The 21,640-nt window shown below is 41.4% G+C and overlaps 1 protein-coding gene and 1 pseudogene across 3 annotated transcripts in view; both read right to left on the bottom strand.

Annotated features, from left to right (window-relative positions):
- KCNN2 (potassium calcium-activated channel subfamily N member 2) overlaps positions 1-21,640 on the bottom strand; it is a 515,917-nt gene that overhangs the window by 446,215 nt on the left and 48,062 nt on the right. The window lies entirely within an intron of this gene.
- Positions 1,913-3,143, bottom strand: LOC113899212 (annotated as a pseudogene).

The following is a 21,640-nucleotide window of genomic DNA, read 5'->3' as shown; positions in this document are numbered from 1 at the left end:
ATCACTCACCTAGAACCAGACATCCTGGAATGTGAAGTCAAGTGGGCCTTAGGAAGCATCACTACGAACAAAGCTAGTGGAGGTGATGGAACTCCACTTGAGCTATTTCAAATCCTAAAAGATGATGCTGTGAAAGTTCTGCACTCTATATGCCAGCAAATTTGGAAAATTTAGCAGTGGTCACAGGACTGGAAAAGGTCAGTTTTCATTCCAATCCTTAAGAAAGGCAATGCCAAAGAATGCTCAAACTACCGCACAATTGCACTCATCTCACATGCTACTAACGTAATGCTTAAAATTCTACAAGCAAGGCTTCAACAATACGTGACCTATGAACTTCCTGATGTTCAAACTGGTTTTAGAAAAGGCAGAGAAACCAGAGATCAAATTGCCAACATCCGCTGGATCATTGAAAAAGCAAGGGAGTTCCAGAAAAACATCTATTTCTGCTTTATTGACTATGCCAAAGCCTTTGACTGTGTGGATCACAATAAACTGTGGAAAATCCTGAAAGAGATGGGAATACCAGACCACCTGACCTGCCTCTTGAGAAACCTATATGCAGGTCAGGAAGCAAAAGTTAGAACTGGACATGGAACAACAGACTGGTTCCAAGTAGGAAAAGGAGTACGTCAAGGCTGTATATTGTCACCCTGCTTATTTAACTTATATGCAGAGTACATCATGAGAAATGTTGGGCTGGATGAAGCTCAAGCTGGAATCAAGATTGCCGGGAGAAATATCAATATCCTCAGATATGCAGATGACACCACCCTTATGGCAGAAAGTGAAGAAGAACTAAAGAGCCTCTTGATGAAAGTGAAAGTGGAGAGTGAAAAAGTTGGCTTAAAGCTCAACATTCAGAAAACTAAGATCATAGCATCTGGTCCCATCACTTCATGACAAATAGATGGGGAAACAGTGGCAGACTTTGTTCATTTGGGCTCCAAATTCACTGCAGATGGTGATTGCAGCCATGAAATTAAAAGATGCTTACTCTTGGAAGGAAAGTTATGACCAACCTAGACGTCATATTAAAAAGCAGAGACATTACTTTGCCAACAAAGATCCATCTAGTCAAGGCTATGCTTTTTTTCTGGGTGAGAGTTGGACTATAAAGAATTGATGCTTTTGAATTGTGGTGTTGTAGAAGACGCTTGAGAGTCCCTTGGACTGCAAGGAGATCCAACCAGTCCATCCTAAAGGTGATCAGTCCTGAGTGTTCATTGGATTGACTGATGCTGAAACTGAAACTCCAATACTTTGGCCTCCTGATGTGAACAGTGGACTCATTTGAAAAGCCCTGATGCTGGGAAAGATTGAAGGCAGGAGAAGAAGGGGACGACAGAGGATCAGATGGTTGGATGGCATCACCGATTTGATGGACATGAGTTTGGGTAGACTCCGGGAGTTGGTGATGGACAGGGAGGCCTGGTGTGCTGCAGTCCATGGGGTCACAAAGAGTCATACATGACTGAACAACTGAACTGAATGTAAGATAAAAACAAAAGGGATTCTCTTTTCAGCATTACAAGATAATATTGTAAGTTTTAACTTTTAACTTATCAAAAGAATTTGTTTTTAGATGACCCACCTTTATTTTTCAATTAAAAATACTAAAACAATAGACTGAACTATAGACTTCCCTCATAGCTCAGTTGGTAAAAAATCTGCCTGCAATGCAGGAGACCCCAGTTCAATTCCTGGTTTGGGAAGATCTGCTGGAGAAGTAATGGGCTGCCCACTCCTGTATTCTTGGGCTTCCCTTGTGGCTCAGCTGGTAAAGAATCCACCTGCAATGCTGGGTTCAATCCCTGGGTTGGTAAGACCCCCTGGAGAAAGGAACGGCTGCCCACTCTAGTATTGTGGCCTAGAGAATTCCATGGACTGTATAGTCCATGGGGTCGCAAAGACTCGAACACGAGTGAGCCACTTTCACTTTCAATTTTATTAATATATACATCAACTTATTGAAACAGTGACTTCATAAAGTTTTCTCCCTAAAGATGGCACTTTCAGGTACAAAGATGCAGACATCTACAGCCTTCAGATGTTTATTTTAAAAGATTCTTCAACAGCATTTTGATAGCTAGTTTCCTCATCTAGCTGAAGATTCACAAATTCTCCGTAATCAAACTGATGTCTTTTGATTTCGATGACTAACAAAATTTCGAGTAATCTGGCTAGATCTCCCCAAGGAAGAGATACACAAATAGGCCACATCCCAGGAAGCATTCTGAAAGGTGATCACTGTCACAGTGATCCAGGAAATGCTCTCTCATCATATTTGATTCTTGACACAAAGGACACTTTAAAGTGGGATGCCCAGAAGAGCTTGTGTTCTCTTGGTAAGATTCTGTGTTGTCAGGTGTGGATGTTTCAGTCTTATTACTGTTCCCTACTGAATTTTGAGAGATCTTAAAGTTTGGAATGACAGAAGAAACACCATATTCCTCTCAATACTTCTTATGAGATTTGTAATGATGTCTCATGCAACAGAATTGAATCTGTTTTGCACAGCATCTGCAGCTACCAGAAAATTTCCTCATGATATTTTCAAGGTCTAAGGCCCATTCAGGACACAATCTCTCTCTCCTAGTTACATTTCCACGACAGAAGGGACAGTATATTCCGCTTTCTGTCATTGCAGTCAGGAAACATTTTCTACAGAAAACGTGCAGACAGGTCACGGTATACATGGGAGTTGTGAACACCTCCTGACAGACGGGGCAGAAGAAAACATCCTTGATATAGGATGAGGCCACAGAGAGCTCCTCACCCATGGTGGTGTATGGGGATGAAGGAAACCACAGGGGCAGTGGCCAAAGTAGTGGGTGACCAGGGTTCGGACCCCCTGCATGAACCCTGATATCTATGACTCTTATCCCAGTCCTTCTGTTTGAAATTTCTGCCCTAGTGCTAACAACTTGTGCACAATTGTTATTTCTAAGATCTGTGTCTTTTATATCTTTTCCAGTACTGTCTGCTTCCTTGTGTCCCTCCAAGTTCAAGAGCTGCAGTACTGGTAGAAATCCCACCCCTAGACAGAATATGCTTTGTAGTTTCTAGTTAGTCGCTCAGTTGTATCCAAATCTTTGCCACCCCAAGGAATATAGAATGCCAGGCTCCTCTGTCCAAGGGATTTTCCAAGCAAGAATGCTTGAATGGGTTGTCACTTCCTTCTCCAGGGGATCTTCCCGACCCAGGGATCACACTTGCGTCTCCCGCTTGGAGGCAGGTTCTTCAGCGCTGAGCCATCTGGGAGCCTCGAGAGGTCATGGCAGAAGCTGGCAAATCCTTGGTGGCGAGTTTTTGCCCCAACTGCCTGGATTCTCTACTCCTCTGCTTTGTCAGGACATCAGTTCAGTTCAGTCGCTCAGTGGTGTCCAACTCTTTGCAACCCCATGGACTGCAGCACGCCAGGCCTCCCTGTCCATCACCACCTCCTGCAGTCTACTCAAACTCATGTCCATTGAGTCTGTGATGGTATCCTAACCTCTGATCCTCTGTCTTCCCCTCCCTCGCCCACCTTCAAGCTTTCCCAGCATCAGGGTTTTCCCAGTGAGTCAGCTCTTCGCATCAGGTGGCCAAAGTAGTGGAGTTTCAGCTTCAGCATCAGTCCTTTCAATGAACACACAGGACTGGTCTCCTTTAGGATGGACTGGTTGGATATCCTTGCAGTCCAAGGGACTCTCAAGAGTCTTCTGCAACACCACAGTTCAAATGCATCAATTCTTTGGCACTCAGCTTTTTTCACAGTACAACTCTCACATCCATACATGACTACTGGAAAAACCATAGCCTTGACTAGATGGACCTCTGTTGGCAAAGCAATGTCTCTGCTTTTTAATATGCTGTCTAGTTGGTCACTGACTTCTTTCCAAGGAGTCAGTGTCTTTTAATTTCATCACAGTCACCATTAGCAGTGATTTTGGAGCCCAAAATAATAAAGTCTGTCACTGTTTCCCCATCTATTTCCCATGAAGTGATGGGACTGAATGCTATGATCTTAGTTTTGTGAATGTTGAGTTTTAAGCCAACTTTTTCACTCTCCTCTTTCACTTTCAACAATAGGCTCTTTAGTTCTTCTTCACTTTCTGCCATAAGGGTGGTGTCATCTGCATATCTGAGGTTAATGATATTTCTCCTGGCAATCTTGATTCCAGCTTGTGCTTCATTCAGACCAGCATTTCTCATGATGTACTCTGCATATAAGTTAAACAAGCAGGGTGACAATATACAGTCTTGATGTACTCGTTTTCCTATTTAGAACCAGTCTATTGTTCCATGTCCGGCTCTAAATGTTGCTTCTTGACCTGCATACAAATTTCTCAAGAGGTAGGTCAGGTGGTCTGGTATTCCCATATCTTTCATAATTTTCCAAAGGTTGTTGTGATCCATACAGTCAAAGGCTTTGGCATAGTCAATAAAGCAGAAGTAGATGCTTTTCTGGAACTCTTGCTTTTTCAATGATCCAGTGGATGTTGGCAATTTGATCTCTGGTTTCTTTGCCTTTTGTAAATCCAATTGAACATCTGGAAGTTCACAGGTCATGTTCTGTTGAAGCCTGGCTTGGAGAATTTTGAGCATTACTTTGCTAGTTCATGAGATGAGTGCAATTGTGTGGTAGTTTGAGCATTCTTTGGCATTGCCTTTCTTTGGGATTGGAATGAAAACTGACCTTTTCCAGTCCTGTGGCCACTGCTCAGTTTTCCAAATTTGCTGACATATTGAGTACAGCACTTTCACAGCATCACCTTTTAGGATTTAAAATATCTCATCTGGAGTTCCATTAGCTCCACTAGCTTTGTTTGTAGTGATGCTTCCTAAGGCCCACTTGACTTCACATTCCAGGATGTCTGGCTCTAGGTGAGTGATCACATCATTGTGATTATCTGGGTCATGAAGATCTTTTTTGTATAGTTCTTCTGCTTCTTCATATCTTCTGTTTCTGTTAGGCCCATACCTTTTCTGTCCTTTATTGAGCCCATCTTTTCATGAAAAGTTCCCTTGGTATCTCTAACTTTCTTAAAGAGCTCTCTAGTCTTTCCCATTCTATTGTTCTCTTCTAATTCTTTGCATTGATCATTGAGGAAGGCTTTCTTATCTCTCCTTGCCAATCTTGGAAGTCTGCATTCAAATGGTATATCTTCTTCCTTTTCTCCTTTGCCTTTCTCATCTCTTCTTTTCATAGCTGTTTGTAAGGCCTCCTCAGACAACCATTTTGGTTTTTTGAATTTCTTTTTCTTGTGGAAGCTCTTGATCACTGCTTCCTTTTCAATATTACAAACCTCCTTCATAGTTCTTCAGGCACTCTAACAGACCTAACCCCTTGAATCTATTTGTCACTTCCACTGTATATTCATAAGGGAGCTGATTTAAGTCATACCTGAATGGTCTAGTGGTTTTTCCCACTTTCTTCAACGTAAGTCTGAATTTGGCAATAAGGAGTTCATGATCTGAGCCACAGTCAGCTCCTGGTCTTATTTTTGCTGACTGTATAGACCTGCGGTGGTGGCCAGGAGGAGTTACCCCACACCCGAGGCCAGGGGCGGTGGCCGGGAGGACCAACCCCATATCCAAGGAGCGGTGGATGCACGGGCGCAGGAGGGCCTAGAGGAGCTATCCCACATTGAAGGTCAGGAAGGGCGGTGGTGAGGAGATACCCCTCGTCCAAGGTAAAGAGCAGCGGCTGCACTTTGCTGGGACAGCCATGAAGAGATACCCCATGCCCAAAGTAAGAGAAACCCAAGTAAGATGGTAGGTGTTGCAAGAGGGCATCAGAGGGCAGACACACTGAAACCATACTCACAGGAAACTAGTCAATATAATCACACTAGGACCACAGCCTTGTCTAACTCAATGAAACTAAGCCATGTCTGTAGGGCAACCCAAGACGGGCGGGTCATGGTGGAGAGATCTGACAGAATGTGGTCCACTGGAGAAGGGAATGGCAAACTACTTCAGTATTCTTGCCTTGAGGACCCCATGAACAGTATGAAAAGGCAAAATGATATGATACTGAAAGAGGAACTCCCCAGGTCAGTAGGTGCCCAATATGCTACTGGAGATCAGTGGAGAAATAACTCCAGAAAGAATGAAGGGATGAGGCCAAACCAAAAACAATACCCAGCTGTGGATGTGACTGGTGACAGAAGCAAGGTCTGATGCTTAAAGAGTAATATTGTATAGGAACCTGGAAAGTCAGATCCATGAATCAAGGCAAATTGGAAGTGGTCAAACAAGAGATGGCAAGAGTGAACGTCGACATTCTAAGAATCAGCAAACTCAAATGGACTGGAATGGGTGAATTTAACTCAGATGACCATTATATCTACTACTGCGGACAGGAATCCCTCAGAAGAAATGGAGTAGCCATCATGGTCAACAACAGAGTCTGTAATGCAGTACTTGGATGCAATCTCAAAAATGACAGAATGATTTTTGTCCATTTCCAAGGCAAACCATTCAATAACTCAGTAATCCAAGTCTATGCCCCAACCAGTAATGCTGAAGAAGCTGAAGTTGAATGGTTCTATGAAGACCTACAAGACCTTTTAGAACTAACACCCAAAAAAGATGTCCTTTTCATTATAGGGGACTGGAATGCAAAAGTAGGAAGTCAAGAAACACCTGGAGTAACAGGCAAATTTGGCCTTGGAATAGGGAATGAAGCAGGGGAAAGACTAATAGAGTTTTGCCAAGAAAATGCACTGGTCATAGCAAACACCCTCTTTCAACAACACAAGAGAAGACTCTACATATGGAAATCACGAGATGGTCAACACCAAAATCAGACTGATTATGTTCTTTGCAGCCAAAGATGGAGAAGCTCTATACAGTCAACAAAAACAAGACCAGGAGCTGACTGTGGCTCAAATCATGAACTCTTTATTGCCAAATTCAGACTTAAATTGAAGAAAGTACGGAAAACCATCGGAGAAGGCAATGGCACCCCACTCCAGCACTCTTGCCTGGAAAATTCCATGGATGGAAGAGCCCGGTAGGCTGTAGTCCATGGAGTCCCTAAGAGTCAGCCATGACTGAACAACTTCATTTTCACTTTTCACTTTCATGCACTGGAGAAGGAAATGGCAACCCACTCCAGTGTTCTTGCCCGGAGAATCCCAGGGACGGCGGAGCCTGTTAGGCTGCTGTTTATGGGGTCGCACAGAGTCAGACACAACTGAAGCGACTTAGCAGGGAAAACCACTAGACTATTCAGGTATGACCTAAATCAAATTCCTTATGATTATAGAGTGGAAGTGAGAAATAGTTTTAAGGGACTAGATCTGATAGATAGAGTGCCTGATGAACTAGGGACTGAGGTTTGTGACACTGTACAGGAGACAGGGATCAAGACCATCCCCATGGAAAAGAAAGGCAAAAAAGCAAAATGGTTGTCTGGGGAGGCCTTACAAATAGCTGTGAAAAGAAGAGAAGCGAAAAGCAAAGGAGAAAAGGAAACATATAAGCATCTGAATGCAGAGTTCCAAAGAATAGAGAGAAGAGATAAGAAAGCCTTCCTCAGTGATCAATGCAAAAAATAGAGGAAAACAACAAAATGGGAAAGACTAGAGATCTCTTCAAGAAAATTAGAGATACCAAGGGAATATTTCATGCAAAGATGGGCTCGATAAAGGACAGAAATGGTATGGACCTAACAGAAGCAGAAGGTATTAAGAAGAGGTGGCAAGAATACACAGAGAAACTGTACAAAAAAGATCTTCACGACCCAGATAATCATGATCGCGTGATCACTGACCTAGAGCCAGACATCCTGGAATGTGAAGTCAAGTGGGCCTTAGAAAGCATCACTACGAACAAAGCTAGTGGAGGTGATGGAATTCCAGTGGCGCTATTTCAAATCCTGAAAGATGATGCTGTGAAAGTGCTGCACTCAATATGCCAGCAAATTTGGAAAACTCAGCAGTGACCACAGGACTGGAAAAGGTCAGTTTTCATTCCAATCCCAAAGAAAGGCAATGCCAAAGAATGCTCAAACTACTGCATAATTGCACTCATCTCATATGCTAGTAAAGTAATGCTCAGAATTCTCCAAGCCAGGCTTCAGCAATACATGAACTGTGAACTTCCTGATGTTCAAGCTGGTTTTAGAAAAGGCAGAGGAACCAGAAATCAAATTGCCAACATCCGCTGGATCATGGAAAAAGCAAGAGAGTTCCAGAAAAACATCTATTTCTGCTTTATTGACTATGCCAAAGCCTTTGACTGTGTGGATCACAATAAACTGTGGAAAATTCTGAAAGAGATGGGAATACCAGACCACCTGATCTGCCTCTTGAGAAATTTGTATGCAGGTCAGGAAGCAACAGTTAGAACTGGACATGGAACAACAGACTGGTTCCAAATAGGAAAAGGAGTACGTCAAGGCTGTATATTGTCAGCCAGTTTATTTAACTTCTATGCAGAGTACATCATGAGAAACGCTGGACTGGAAGAAACACAAGCTGGAATCAAGATTGCCGGGAGGAACATCAATAACCTCAGATATGCAGATGACACCACCCTTATGGCAGAAAGTAAAAAGGAACTAAAAAGCCTCTTGATGAAAGTGAAAGTGGAGAGTGAAAAAGTTGGCTTAAAGCTCAACATTCAGAAAACGAAGATCATGGCATCCGGTCCCATGACTTCATGGGAAATAGATGGGGAAACGGAAACAGTGTCAGACTTTATTTTTTGGGGCTCCAAAATCACTGCAGATGGTGACTGCAGCCATGAAATTAAAAGACTCTTTGCGGGGAGCCGGTGAGGCATTCCACTCGTGACAAAGGTCATGAGGAAGGAGGCTCGGCATACGCAAAGGCGGGATCGAGCCTCAGGAGTCCCCCCGGATATTCTCGAGCATTTTCCCCCAAAAAACCAGAGTCTGCCTACTTTATTGCTTTGTGCTCTCACCTCTGACTTTACTGGGGGCTGTCCCCTACCACCATCTCTCTCTCTGTGCGTCAAAGAGTTAACTTACAGCTCCAATTAATAAAGTTCCTGGGCAATTAGGAGTGTTTAAATCCAAACCCCTCTGATGGCTCTCTAACTCGCCTGACAAGTTTACCCGGACTCCTGCAGCTATGCATACGATTGTTTACAGTCTCCTAGCCTCGAGAGGCATGGGAAGCTTAAGATATTCAAATAGCTTAGAGCCTCTCAGAGAGTTAAAAACTGTCAGAATAAACTAGTAAAGGATTTCATTGATGAGTCAATGCTTGTTGCCAAGTTTTCACATCCCCTGAATTGTATCCTTGAATATGTATCAATTAATAGTGGGTATGTAGAAAAAATAAGTAGTGGCCTTGGTGTTAGTAACTTTAGACCCTTAAGGTAATAAATTCTTTCTTTGTTGTAAACCCATTACACATCCGCCCTATGGGAATGCAATTTTATCTTTGGAAGATGGTGCCAAACCTTGAAATAATTACTCTTAGAGAAAGTAAGTCTTTGTTGATAAGTCCTTGTCAAGAGTCATAAAATGTTAGTAGGCCTTCTGGCCAGAAGATGATGTAAATCACCTAAACCATTTGTATACGATACATTTGCAGGAAAGAAACCTTGGTTTTTGATAAGAACCAAAGACTGCTGACTTTGCATCCCCTATTATCCTCTATGTGTAACTTAGGGTATAAAAGCCCCTGTTAAAAATAAAGCTACGGGCCTTGTTTACCAGCGCTTGGTCTCCCCATGTCATTCTTCCCTTTAACTTCCAGCTGAGTCTCCATCTGGAGCGCGGAACCCACCACGCTTACTAATCATGCCTGGGCTTTTAAGACCCACTCGAGAAGGAGTCTAGGGTGAGACACCTTCCGCTATTCGAGAGGGCGCCTGCGGCCTACGTAAGTGGTGCAAACTTCTTGTCTTGAAGTTTTATTGGTCTCCCGCGTAAACCAAGCTACTCAGCTTCTTTTCTCCACTGAATTTTCCTACTGAGCTATCCTCATTCTATTGTTCTCTATATCTCTAATTAGCATATAAATAGTCGCCTAGGCCGTCTCTCCTTCGAATACCCTGGATCAGCTGGGGCTGGTCCCCAGCAACTCTTACTCCTTGAAAGGAAAGTTATGACCAACCTAGATAGCATATTCAAAAGCAGAGACATTACTTTGCCAACAAATGCCCGTCTAGTCAAGGATATGGTTTTTCCTGTGGTCATGTATGGATGTGAGAGTTGGACTGTGAAGAAGGCTGAGTGCCGAAGAACTGATGCTTTTGAACTGTGGTGTTGGAGAAGACTCTTGAGAGTCCCTTGGACTGCAAGGAGATCCAACCAGTCCATTCTGAAGGAGATCAGCCCTGGGATTTCTTTGCAAGGAATGATGCTAAAGCTGAAACTTCAGTACTTTGACCACCTCATGCGAAGAATTGACTCATTGGAAAATACTCTGATGCTGGGAGGGATTGGAGGCAGGAGGAAAAGGGGACGACAGAGGATGAGATGGCTGGATGGCATCACTGACTCGATGGACGTGAGTCTGAGTGAACTCTGGGAGTTGGTGATGGACAGGGAGGCCTGGCGTGCTGCGATTCATGGGGTCGCAAAGAGTCGGACATGACTGAGCAACTGAACTGAACTGAACTGGTAGAGCTTCTCCATCTTTGGCTGCAAAAAATATAATCAATCTGATTTCAGTATTGACCATCTGGTGATGTCCATGTATAGAGTCTTCTCTTGTGGACCACAGCCTTGTCTAACTCAATGGAACTATGAGCCAAGCCATGTAGGGCTGCCCAAGATCAACCAGTCATGGTGGAGAGTTCTTACAAAACGTCTTCCCCTGGAAAATGGAATAGCAAACCACTTCAGTATCCTTGCCTTGAGAACCCCATGAACAGTATGAAAAGGCAAAAAGATTGGACACTGAAAGATGAACTCCCCAGGTCGGTAGGTGCCGAATATGCTACCACAAATCAGTGGATAAATAACTCCAGAAAGAATGAAGGGATGGAGCCAAGGCAAAAACAACACCGTGACGTGGATGTGACTGGTGATGGAAGTAAAGTCCGATGCTGTAAAGAGCAATATTGCATAGGAACCTGGAATGTTAGGTCCATGAATCAAGGCAAATTGGAAGTGGTCAAACAGGAGATGGCAAGAGTGCATGTCGATATTCTAGGAATCAGCAACTTAAAATGGACTGGAATGAATTTAATTCATTCCAAATGAGTGAATTTAACTGGGTGAATTTAACTCAGATGACCATTATATCTACTACTGTGGGCAAGAATCCCTTAGAAGAAATGGAGTAGCTATCATAGTCAACAATAGAGTCCAAAATACAGTACTTGGATGCAATCTCAAAGACGACAGAATGATCTCTGTTCATTTCCAAGGCAAATCATTCAATATCACAGTAATCCAAGTAATGCACCAACCAATAACACTGAAGAAGCTGAAGTTGAAAGGTTCTATGAAGACCTACGAGGCCTTCTGGAACTAACACCCAAAAAAATGTCCTTTTCATTATAGGGGACTGGAATGCAAAAGCAGGAAGTCAAGAAATACCTTGAGTAACAGGCAAATTTTGGCAAAGGCAATGGCACTCCATTCCAGTACTCTTGCCTGGAAAATCCTATGGACGGAGGAGGCTGGTGGGCTGCAGTCCATGGGGTTGCTAAGAGTAGGACACAACTGAGTGACTTCACTTTCACTTTTCATTTTCATGCATTAGAGAAGGAAATGGCAACCCACTCCAGTGTTCTTGCCTGGAGAATCCCAGGGACGGGGGAGCCTGGTGGGCTGCACAGAGTCAGACACGACTGAAGCCACTTAGCAGCAGCAGCAGCAACAGGCAAACTTGGCCTTGGAGTAGAGAATGAAGCAGGGCAAAGGCTTATAGAGTTTTGCCAAGAGAATGCACTCATCAGGACATTAAGGAGGTCCTTTTTTGAACCATACTTGGACTGTTATCAGATGGCGGTCTATTACTCAAATCCTTCTTCCTGAGAGTCTCTGCTCCACATGAATGTGCAGGTCTAATATCAAATCCCGATTCCTCCCTATTTGTCACACATCATTGATTTTATTTGTCCTATTCAGTTATATCATCACTCTGTAGGCTGAAAAGCAGAGACATTACTTTGCCAACAAAGGTCCGTCTAGTCAAGGACATGGTTTTTCCAGTGGTCATGTATGGATGTGAGAGTTGGACTGTGAAGAAGGCTGAGCATGGAAGAATTGATGCTTTTGAACTGTGGTGTTGGAGAAGACTCTTGAGAGTCCCTTGGACCGCAAGGATATCCAACCAGTCCATTCTGAAGGAGATCAGCCCTGGGATTTCTTTGCAAGGAATGATGCTAAAGCTGAAACTCCAGTACTTTGGCCACCCTTATGCAAAGAGTTGACTCATTGGAAAAGACTCTGATGCTGGGAGAGATTGGGGGCAGGAGGAGAAGGGGACAACAGAGGATGAGATGGCTGGATGGCATCACTGACTCGATGGACGTGAGTCTGAGTGAACTCCGGGAGTTGGTGATGGACAGGGAGGCCTGGCGTGCTGCGATTCATGGGGTCGCAAAGAGTCAGACATGACTGAGCGGCTGAACTGAACTGAACTGAACTGAGGCTAAGAAGATTGAACAAAGTGCTTCTTTGGAGAAGAGATGCTAGGATGGCCCCAGTTAACCCCACCTTCCGATATCCCATGTTTTCTGTACAATCTCCTTAGCCTGAGTGTTGGCAGGACCTGTGATTTATTTCTAAGCAGGGGAAAAAGGCAAAGTGGATGAGAAGTCATTTCCTTGATTATGTTACATTCAACTGTAACTTCCTTCTTTTCGGATAACTTTCTCTACTGATTCTATCCTATCCACTGATTTACTCATTGTTGGTTTTGACTATGTAAACTGGCCAATGCAGTATCCTACATGACAAAGAACTCAGGGAAGCCTTCAGCTAACAGGCAGCAAGGAGCTGATATTCTTCAATAAGGAAATGGATAAACAAGCTCTAATATATCCATATGATAGAATACAATTCAGCAATTTTAAAAGAGAATGAGGTATAAACTCACTTAAAGATAGGGGAGATTCTTAATTGCCTTCAGTATTGGTGACTGAAAGAAGTCAGTCTCAAGGGCTATGTACTGTATAATTCCATTTGTATAATGTTATCACAAACACAAAACTGAGACAGTGAACAGGTCAGTGATAGGTGAAGATTTGGAGGGGGGCTGTATAAGTGAAGCAGAAGAGATTTTTTGGTGCAGTTCAACTATATTATATTATACTGTAATGGTGTATACATGATCCTACACATTTGTCAAAACCCATGGAATTTTAGAGGGGACTGAATTTTAAAGTATGCAGATTTTTAAAAAGTCATTTAGGAGTCCAGGGAATCCCAGAATGGAAATGCAGACTGTGACAAAAGAATATGCTTTCCAAATGTATACAACTGTGGGAATTAAGGCAAGAAAATACAGACCTAAGTAACTTTGGAAACAGGCAGAGTTTGTAAGACTAAAGACAAAAGGAACTACACATAACCACTGTCCTCTAGTCTAAGGATATAGACAAACACATCTGAAATCACTACTCATGTATACCAGAATCAAACACTCAAGTGAATGAATAGCTGATGATAGAAGCCAGGTTTCTCACTGCTTAAGTGAGAGATCACAGAAAAACACTAAGAAAAGCCTAGATTGATCCATGTGATACCGAATTACATCTGGATGCATAGGAATGAACTCATCTTTAGCTTAGTACAGATATAGCTGGATATCTAGACCGAGGTATGTGTATATTCATGGGTTCAGATACACACACATCTGGAGAAGGAAATGGCAACCCACTCCAGTACTCTTGCCTGGAAAATCCCATGGACGGAGGAGCCTGGTAGGCTACAGTCCATGGGGTCACAAAGGGTTGGACACAACTGAGTGACTTCACTTTCTTTCTTTCTATACACACACATACTATATTGTTTTGTCTACTAAATGGATCTGATAGCAACAACAAAACATCAGCTATAGATTTCTAATTATATCCTCCAATAAAAGGCACCAGGGCTCCCTGGAGAAATAGAGATGGAGTGGAGATGGAAACATACAAGATGAGCATTTTATGATGCCAGAACATAAGGAATTGCTAAATAATAGTAACAGTGACTATTACATAATAGGATTATACTAGGGGGACAGGAGGCAACTGAAGGAGTGCCCAATGTCCAAAGCTGGAATAATTAAGAGCAAAATATCAAAGAGTAGTACTGGCTTATAAACCAAAAGATACAGTAAACAAACATAAACATACAGGAGGCTATACTGATATAAGTGAATGAATAAATGACAATCAAACCAATTGTGCAGAAAATTCCAAATAATCAAGGTGGATACTCTACCTTTAAGGAGATGGGAGGATAACTTTATTAGTTATAAAGACAAAGTAATTTCTTCCAATGAGTATGGTATGCAAAAGAGAAAGGAATGACTACAGTGGAGAAACCTGACAAACAGCACCTTAAGTCAGATGATTAAGATCAACAAGAAGTCATGTTAACAGGATGTGCCTTTGCTATGGGGTGTTAAGATGGGCACTTTACCTTTGTGATCATCCTCCCCAAATCCCATAAACACAGTCTAACTTATAAAAAAAGAAATGCCTACAAAACACTGGTCCAGTACTCCTCAAAACTATCAAAGGCGTCAAAAACATGACAAATTCTGAGAAACTGTCACAGTCAAGAGAAGCTTAAGGGGACAGAGCAACTAAATATGATATCTTGGATGGGCTCTGGGGTAGATAAAGAAGACATTAGGTAAAAACCAAGAAAATATCAGTAACATATGGACTTAATTAATGATACTGCACCAGTACCGGTTCATTAATTATGACAAGTGTACTATACTAACATAAGATTCATTGGAAAAGACTCTGATGCTGGGAGGGATTGGGGGCAGGAGGAAAAGGGGACGACAGAGGATGAGATGGCTGAATGGCATCACCGACTCGATGCATGTGAGTTTGAGTGAACTTCGGGAGATGGTGATGGACAGGGAGGCCTGGCGTGCTGCCATTCATGGGGTCGCAAAGAGTTGGACATGACTGAGCGACTGAACTGAACTGAATATAAGATATTACTAACATGAGAAACTGCGTGTGGGGTCTATGGAAACTGTATTATCTCTGCAATGTCTCTGTAAATCTAAATCTATTCTCACATGAAAAAGAAAATTTCAAAACAAGATAAGCCAGACACTGGCAGAAAATACTAGCAGTGTATATGTGTGATAAAGAAGTTATTCACAATATTTTAAGAACTCTAAAATTCAACAATTAAAAACAGTTCAATTTTTTAAATGGTCTAAAGTCTTGAACAGACACTACCAAACAAAAAAAAAAAGTATGTGAGTGGCCAGAAAGCACAGGACATGGAACTCAGCATCACCAGCCTGAGGGGATGCAAGTTAAAGCTATCAGGAGATGGTGCTTCACAGCCCTGGGATAGGTCAAAGGGACAAACCACCACCAAGTACTGACGAGGATGCGAGGCAACTGCAACTTCCGGCCACTGATGATGGGAGGGTAAGATAAATAAACTACTTGGGAAAGCTCTTTGACAATTTATTATAACTTTAAATGGATACCTGCCTTATGATCTAATGGCAGAAAGCAAACAGGAACTAAAGAGCCTCTTGATGAGAATGAAAGAGGAGGGTGAAGAGCTGGCTTGAAACTCAACATTCAAAAATGTAAGATCATGGCATCTCGTCCCATCACTTCATGGTAAATAGAAGGGTAAAAAGTGGAAACAGTGACAGACTTTATTTTCTTGGGCTCCAAAATACTGTGGACAGTTACTACAGCCACGAAATTAAAAGATGCTTGCTCTTTGGAAGAAAAGCTATGACAAACCTAGACAGTGTATTAAAAAATGGAGACATTACTTTGTTGACAAAAGTCTGTATAGTCAAAGCTATGGTTTTTCTAGTAGTCATGCGTGGATGTGAGAGCTAGACCATAAAGAAGGCTGAGCACTAAAGAATTGATGCCTTCAAACTGTAGTGCTGGAAAAGACTCTTGAGAGTCCCTTGGACAGCAAGATCAAACCAATCAATCCTAAAGGAAAACAAACCTGAATATTCATTGGAAGGACTGATGCTGAAAATGAAGTTCCAATACTTTGGCCACCTGATGTGAATAGCTGATTCTTTGGAAAACACCCTGTTGCTGGGAAAGATTGAGGGCGGGAGGAGAAGGCAACAACAGAGGATAAGATGGTTGGATGACATCACCAACTCAATGGACATGAGTCTGAGCAAAGTCTGGGAGCTAGTGAAGGACAGGGAAGCCTGGCGTTCTGCAGTTCATGGAGTTTCAAAAAGTCAGACATGACTTAGCCACTCAACAACAACAATCTTGTGATGCAGCTGTTTCACTCCCATTTACCCAAGTGAATGAGGACAAATGTGCACAAAATATAAGATTCCTAAGACATTTAGAAGACTGTTGACTGAAGTTTTAACTAAAAAGGTCCCAAAGTAAAAATAATCTGTCAGCTGATAGAACTGATAAACAAATTTTGGTCTATTCATTCAATGACATATTGCTCAATTTAAAAAACAAACAAACAAAAAATAAACTACTGATGCATGCCAGAAGATCAATGAATCTCACAAACATTATGTTGTGACACAGAAAACTGAATACCCCTCCAAAAATATAATTATTCCTTTCACATCAAGTTCAAGAAAAAGGAGAAAGCAATCTGTTAAAGAAGTAAAAAATGTGCTGGAAATTGATTGGAAGAGGGCACAAGGGAACTTTTAGTGTAATGAAAATGTTCTAAATCTTGATAATGTTGTTGAATACTTGGGCAAAACTTGCCAAATTATAAACTTAAGTTCTGTACAGTTCACTGTGCACACATTTTGCCTCAGTTAAAAAAGACAAGAGACACTGTGAACAATTTTATGGAGATAAATTGGACAACACAGATGAAATTAATTTCTTCCATCTGGAAAAGAACCCTTAGCAAACCACGAATAGTGGCAAACCACAAATCTAACAAAGTGTTGCTAACAAACAAACAGAAAACATCTTACTGGTGTAATAGAAAAACCTTTCCCTTTGAGTTTCCCCCTATTACCATATTTACAACAAGAAGTTCTGCTAAAAACCAGGTCTATTCGACACTACCCTGGAGAGCCTATCTACAAAAAGAAAGACAAGGTATAAAGACTAAGGCTATTGGATAGTCTATATACAATATTAGAAAATAAAATTTCAAAACAATATAATGTCTAATAGCTTTAAGTTTCCTTAAATAATTTATAATAAATCTAATGAAAGAAATGGAGATACTACTGTAAAATATCACTAAGAGAAATTAAAGACCTAGATAAATGAAGTATTTTATATTATATCATATTACATTCAAGGATAAGAAAACTCAATATTGTTGTTTTCATCTGATACCAATTGATACATACATTCAATGTGGTGGTAGTGGCTTAGCTGCTAAGTTGTGTTTGACTCTTACCACCCCCATGGACTGTAGCCTGCCAGCCTCTGTCCCTGGGATTTCCCAGGCATGGATACTGGAGTGGGTTGCCATTTCCTCCTCCAGGGGATCCTCCTGACCCAGGGATTGAGCCCAGGTGTCCTGCATTGGCAGGCAGATTCTTCTACCAGGGAAGTCCACATTCAATTCTAAACAAAATTCCAGCAGTTTTACTTTGGGTGGAAATTGGCAAGCTCATTCTAAAATGCACGTAACACAAACTATGAATACTAGAAAAGGAGATATGAGAGAACAAACTTGAAACACTGCTTTATTGGCATCCGTCAGTTCGGTCACTCAATAGTGTCTGACTCTTTGTGACCCCATGAACCACAGCACACCAGGCCTCCCTGTCCATCACCAACTCCCAGAGTCCACCCAAACCCCATGTCCATTGAGTCGGTGTCCCCTTCTCCTCCTGCCCTCAATCTTTCCCAGCACCAGGGTCTTTTCCAATGAGTCAGCTCTTTGCATCAGGTGGCCAAAGTATTGGAGTTTCAGCTTCATCATCAATCCTTCCAAAGACTATTCAGGACTGATCTCCTTTAGGATGGACTGGTTGGACCTCCTTGCAGTCCAAGGGACTCTCAAGAGTCTTCTCCAACACCACACTTCAAAAGCATCAATTCTTCAGTGCTCAGCTTTCTTCACAGTCCAAGTCTCACATTCATACATGACCATTGGAAAACCATTGCCTTGACTAAATGGACCTTTGTTGACAACGTAATGTCTCTGCTTTTCAATATGCTATCTAGGTTGGTCATAACTTTCCTTCCAAGGAGTAAGCGTCTGTTAATTTCATGGCTGCAATCACCATCTACAGTGATTCTGGAGCCCAGAAAAATAAAATCAGCCACTGTTTCCCCATTTATTTTCCATGAAGTGATGGAACCGGATGCCATGATCTTTGTTTTCTGAATGTTGAGCCAAAAAAATGTTGGCTTTAAAACCAACTTTTTCACTCTCCTCTTTCACTTTCATCAAGAGGCTCTTTAGTTCTTCTTCACTTTCTGCCATAAGGGTGGTGTCATCTGCGTATCTGAGGTTATTGATATTTCTCCCGGCAATCTTGACTCCAGCTTGTGCTTCCTCCAGCCCAGCGTTTCTCATGATGTACTCTGCATGTAAGTTAAATAAGCAGGGTGACAATATACAGCCTTGACGTACTCCTTTTCCTATGTCCAGTTCCTATGTTGTTCCATGTCCAGTTCTAACTGTTGCTTTGTGACCTGTGAAAGATTCTTAAACAAGAGAGAAGTAGCATCAAGCACAAACAAAAAGGTTGATAAGTTGGATTCCATTAAAATATAAAACATCTGTACATAAAAAGTTACTGTTAAGAGAAGAAGAAGATATACCACAAAGTAGAAGATGCTTTCAATACAGATATCTGAATAAAGACTTATAGAATATATAAAGATATTGTATAAATCAGTCAAAGAAAGCAGGCATTTTTAAAAGAGTTTAAGTACAGAACAGGAATTTCACCCCCCAAAAATATTCAAATGACCAATAAACAAATATAAAGATACTTAATTTCATTAGTCATCCAGGAAATTTAAAATAAACTAACAATAAAATCTATTATGCACTTGCAAAAACAGTTTAAAATAAAACAGAACAATACCAAGTGTTTGTGAAGATGTGGAGTACCAACAGCTCTCATATATTGCTGTTATGATTTTAAATTACAATAATTTTGAAATTCATATTATCACTTGGGAAAACTTTTTGGCAACTCAGTATAGACCAAAACTGTACATATGTAAATCCTATGTGCTAGCAATTCCATTCCCAGAGATATACTCTACACCAATGACTGTACATGTACAACAGAATACTTGTAAAAGAATCCTTATTTCAGCATTCTTTCTAATTTAAAAAACTGAGAACTGGAGGCCTGGCGTGCTGCAGTTCATGGGGTCGCAAAGAGTCGGACACGACTGAGTGACCGAACTGAACTGAGAACTGTAGAATGGATAAATTGTAAAAAAAAAAAAAAAAAACAACAATTCAAGCAATGGAATATCACATGGCAATGAAAGAGATCAAAGCACTGCAACATGAAACATCTATAAATCTCACAGACATAATCTTGAGCTAAAAAGGGCAAAAATAGTAGAGTCCATTTTCTAACGTTCCATTTATATTAAGTTCTAAAACAGACAAACCAATCCATATTGATAGAAGTTCTTAGAATAGTGAGTCCTTTTATGGAGGTTGCTGACTGGAGGGAACAAAGAGGAGGCCCATGGAGGTGTTAGTATTCCTTTTCTTGATATGAGTGGTGGTGACACTGATTCTACATACATAAAAACACTTTTGTGCAGTATTATATTTTTCTTCAATTAAAACATATACCAGAAAACTGTATAAATCATCCCAGAAGCCAGATATATACGACTGATACTCTGTCAAATGCCTAGAATCTTGGTACAATTTATGTTCCACTTTCCAACCAACACCTGAAACCCAGTATTTTCCAGGAGGATGAATGATCAAACAACTACTTCAGAAACAAGAACTGCCATTAAAGCAATTTCCAATATCCCTACCTTGTCTCAGGAAGTTTGTGGCAAGTTACTCCATGAATAGAATAACTAAATACTCAGTGACACAAATAGAAGGTTACTCCTGTACTCAACAGTTATGCTATTAAGCTTAGAAATGATTATATTGTGGCAAAATTATCACTGATTCAACGTAACCATTGGTTATTTTGTGATGACTTAGCTCCAATTTTGAATCTTGACCATCAGACCACAGATGTTTTAAAGTAAAGGCCTAAAACATCATGGTTTTAAGGGTTTACTGTACTGAAAGGAACTAAGTGAAGATTTTAAACTCAAACTTTTGAAATATTTACTTGATAAAATAAAAGAAAGTCTCAACCTTGTCTTTGTAGTCCTTGGAAATGGATTGATTTTTATGTTGATTCCCTACATCTACGTTTACATAGATACAAAGAAATGGTGATTTATTTTTCTCCGTTTTTTTTTTTTTCCTACCTGTCCATACCTTCCAAGTTGTATTTTCTCTACAAATTTGGTCTTGCAAGATCAGCCACATAAACTCGATGCTTTCTACAACACTGTGGTTTTAATTCTAGCAAGGCTACCAGCTGTACAGTGATGTTCTGGGACAGGAATGTAGAAAGTAAAGAGCTCGGCTTTACCAGGTGAGGCTAGCAGAGAGGAGCACTCACTTCAAATCTTCCTTTTCTTAATAAAATTGCTACTCTTGATTCATATATCAGCATCACTGGTCTTCAGCTAAGTGCTACTGACATTAGGGCTTAATCATTTTAGAGGAAGAAGTTAAGAAACAGCAACCTCTAAATATGTCAGTAATGTAGTTTTTAAACCATGGTCCCCGGACCATTGCGTCAAAACATCTATGATACTAACTGTGAATGCAACTCCTCCCCGTGCCATGGAGACAGGCCCTGGGAACCTAAAACTCAGCAAATCCTCGGGTGATTCTTATTCTTATTGCCACTAAAGTTTGAGAATCACTTTTTGGGGTCTTAGAGGTTTGTAATCACATACCAGAGGGCCAAACCATAATCTATTAATCAAGGTCTCCAGCTGCTGGCTTAGGCCCTTTATGAAGGCCTAATTCCTCAAGTGTGGTCTCCAGACCCCCAAAAGCAACATCACTGAAGAACTCGCAAGGCCCCACCCAGAGCTACTCAGTCAGAACCTGTGGGGAACCTGTGGGGACGAGGTTCAGGAATGTGCTCTGACAGGCTTTCTGGTATTTTGATACATACTAACGTTTACAGACCATGGTCCTAAAAGATGGTCACAACTCCTTCATCTCCCACACGTTACTGAGCTGCACTGCCACAATATCTACGTGTTTCCCTTGCCAGAGGACACCCTTCAGAAGGAAGGGCACAGGCACACACAGCAAACAAAGCCAAAAATGACTCTTGGCACTGAGTTTCCAAGTACCAATGATTCTTGGTACTTGGTAAAGAGTTTCATGGTACTGCCCTCAGAAATTTGTATGTTTTACTTCTAGCACTGTAGAGATTGAGAAACTGTGCCTTGACCTTTAATCGCCTGCTTATAATTTACTACAAAGTAAATACAATTGCTTTCCCAAGACTTATTTTTCTGT

The sequence above is a fragment of the Bos indicus x Bos taurus genome, chromosome 10, assembly GCF_003369695.1.
Source record: "Bos indicus x Bos taurus breed Angus x Brahman F1 hybrid chromosome 10, Bos_hybrid_MaternalHap_v2.0, whole genome shotgun sequence".
In the NCBI taxonomy this organism is placed as follows: Eukaryota; Metazoa; Chordata; class Mammalia; order Artiodactyla; family Bovidae; genus Bos; species Bos indicus x Bos taurus.
Note: the sequence above shows the minus strand (reverse complement) of the source record. Positions and strands in the feature narration are given on the sequence as shown.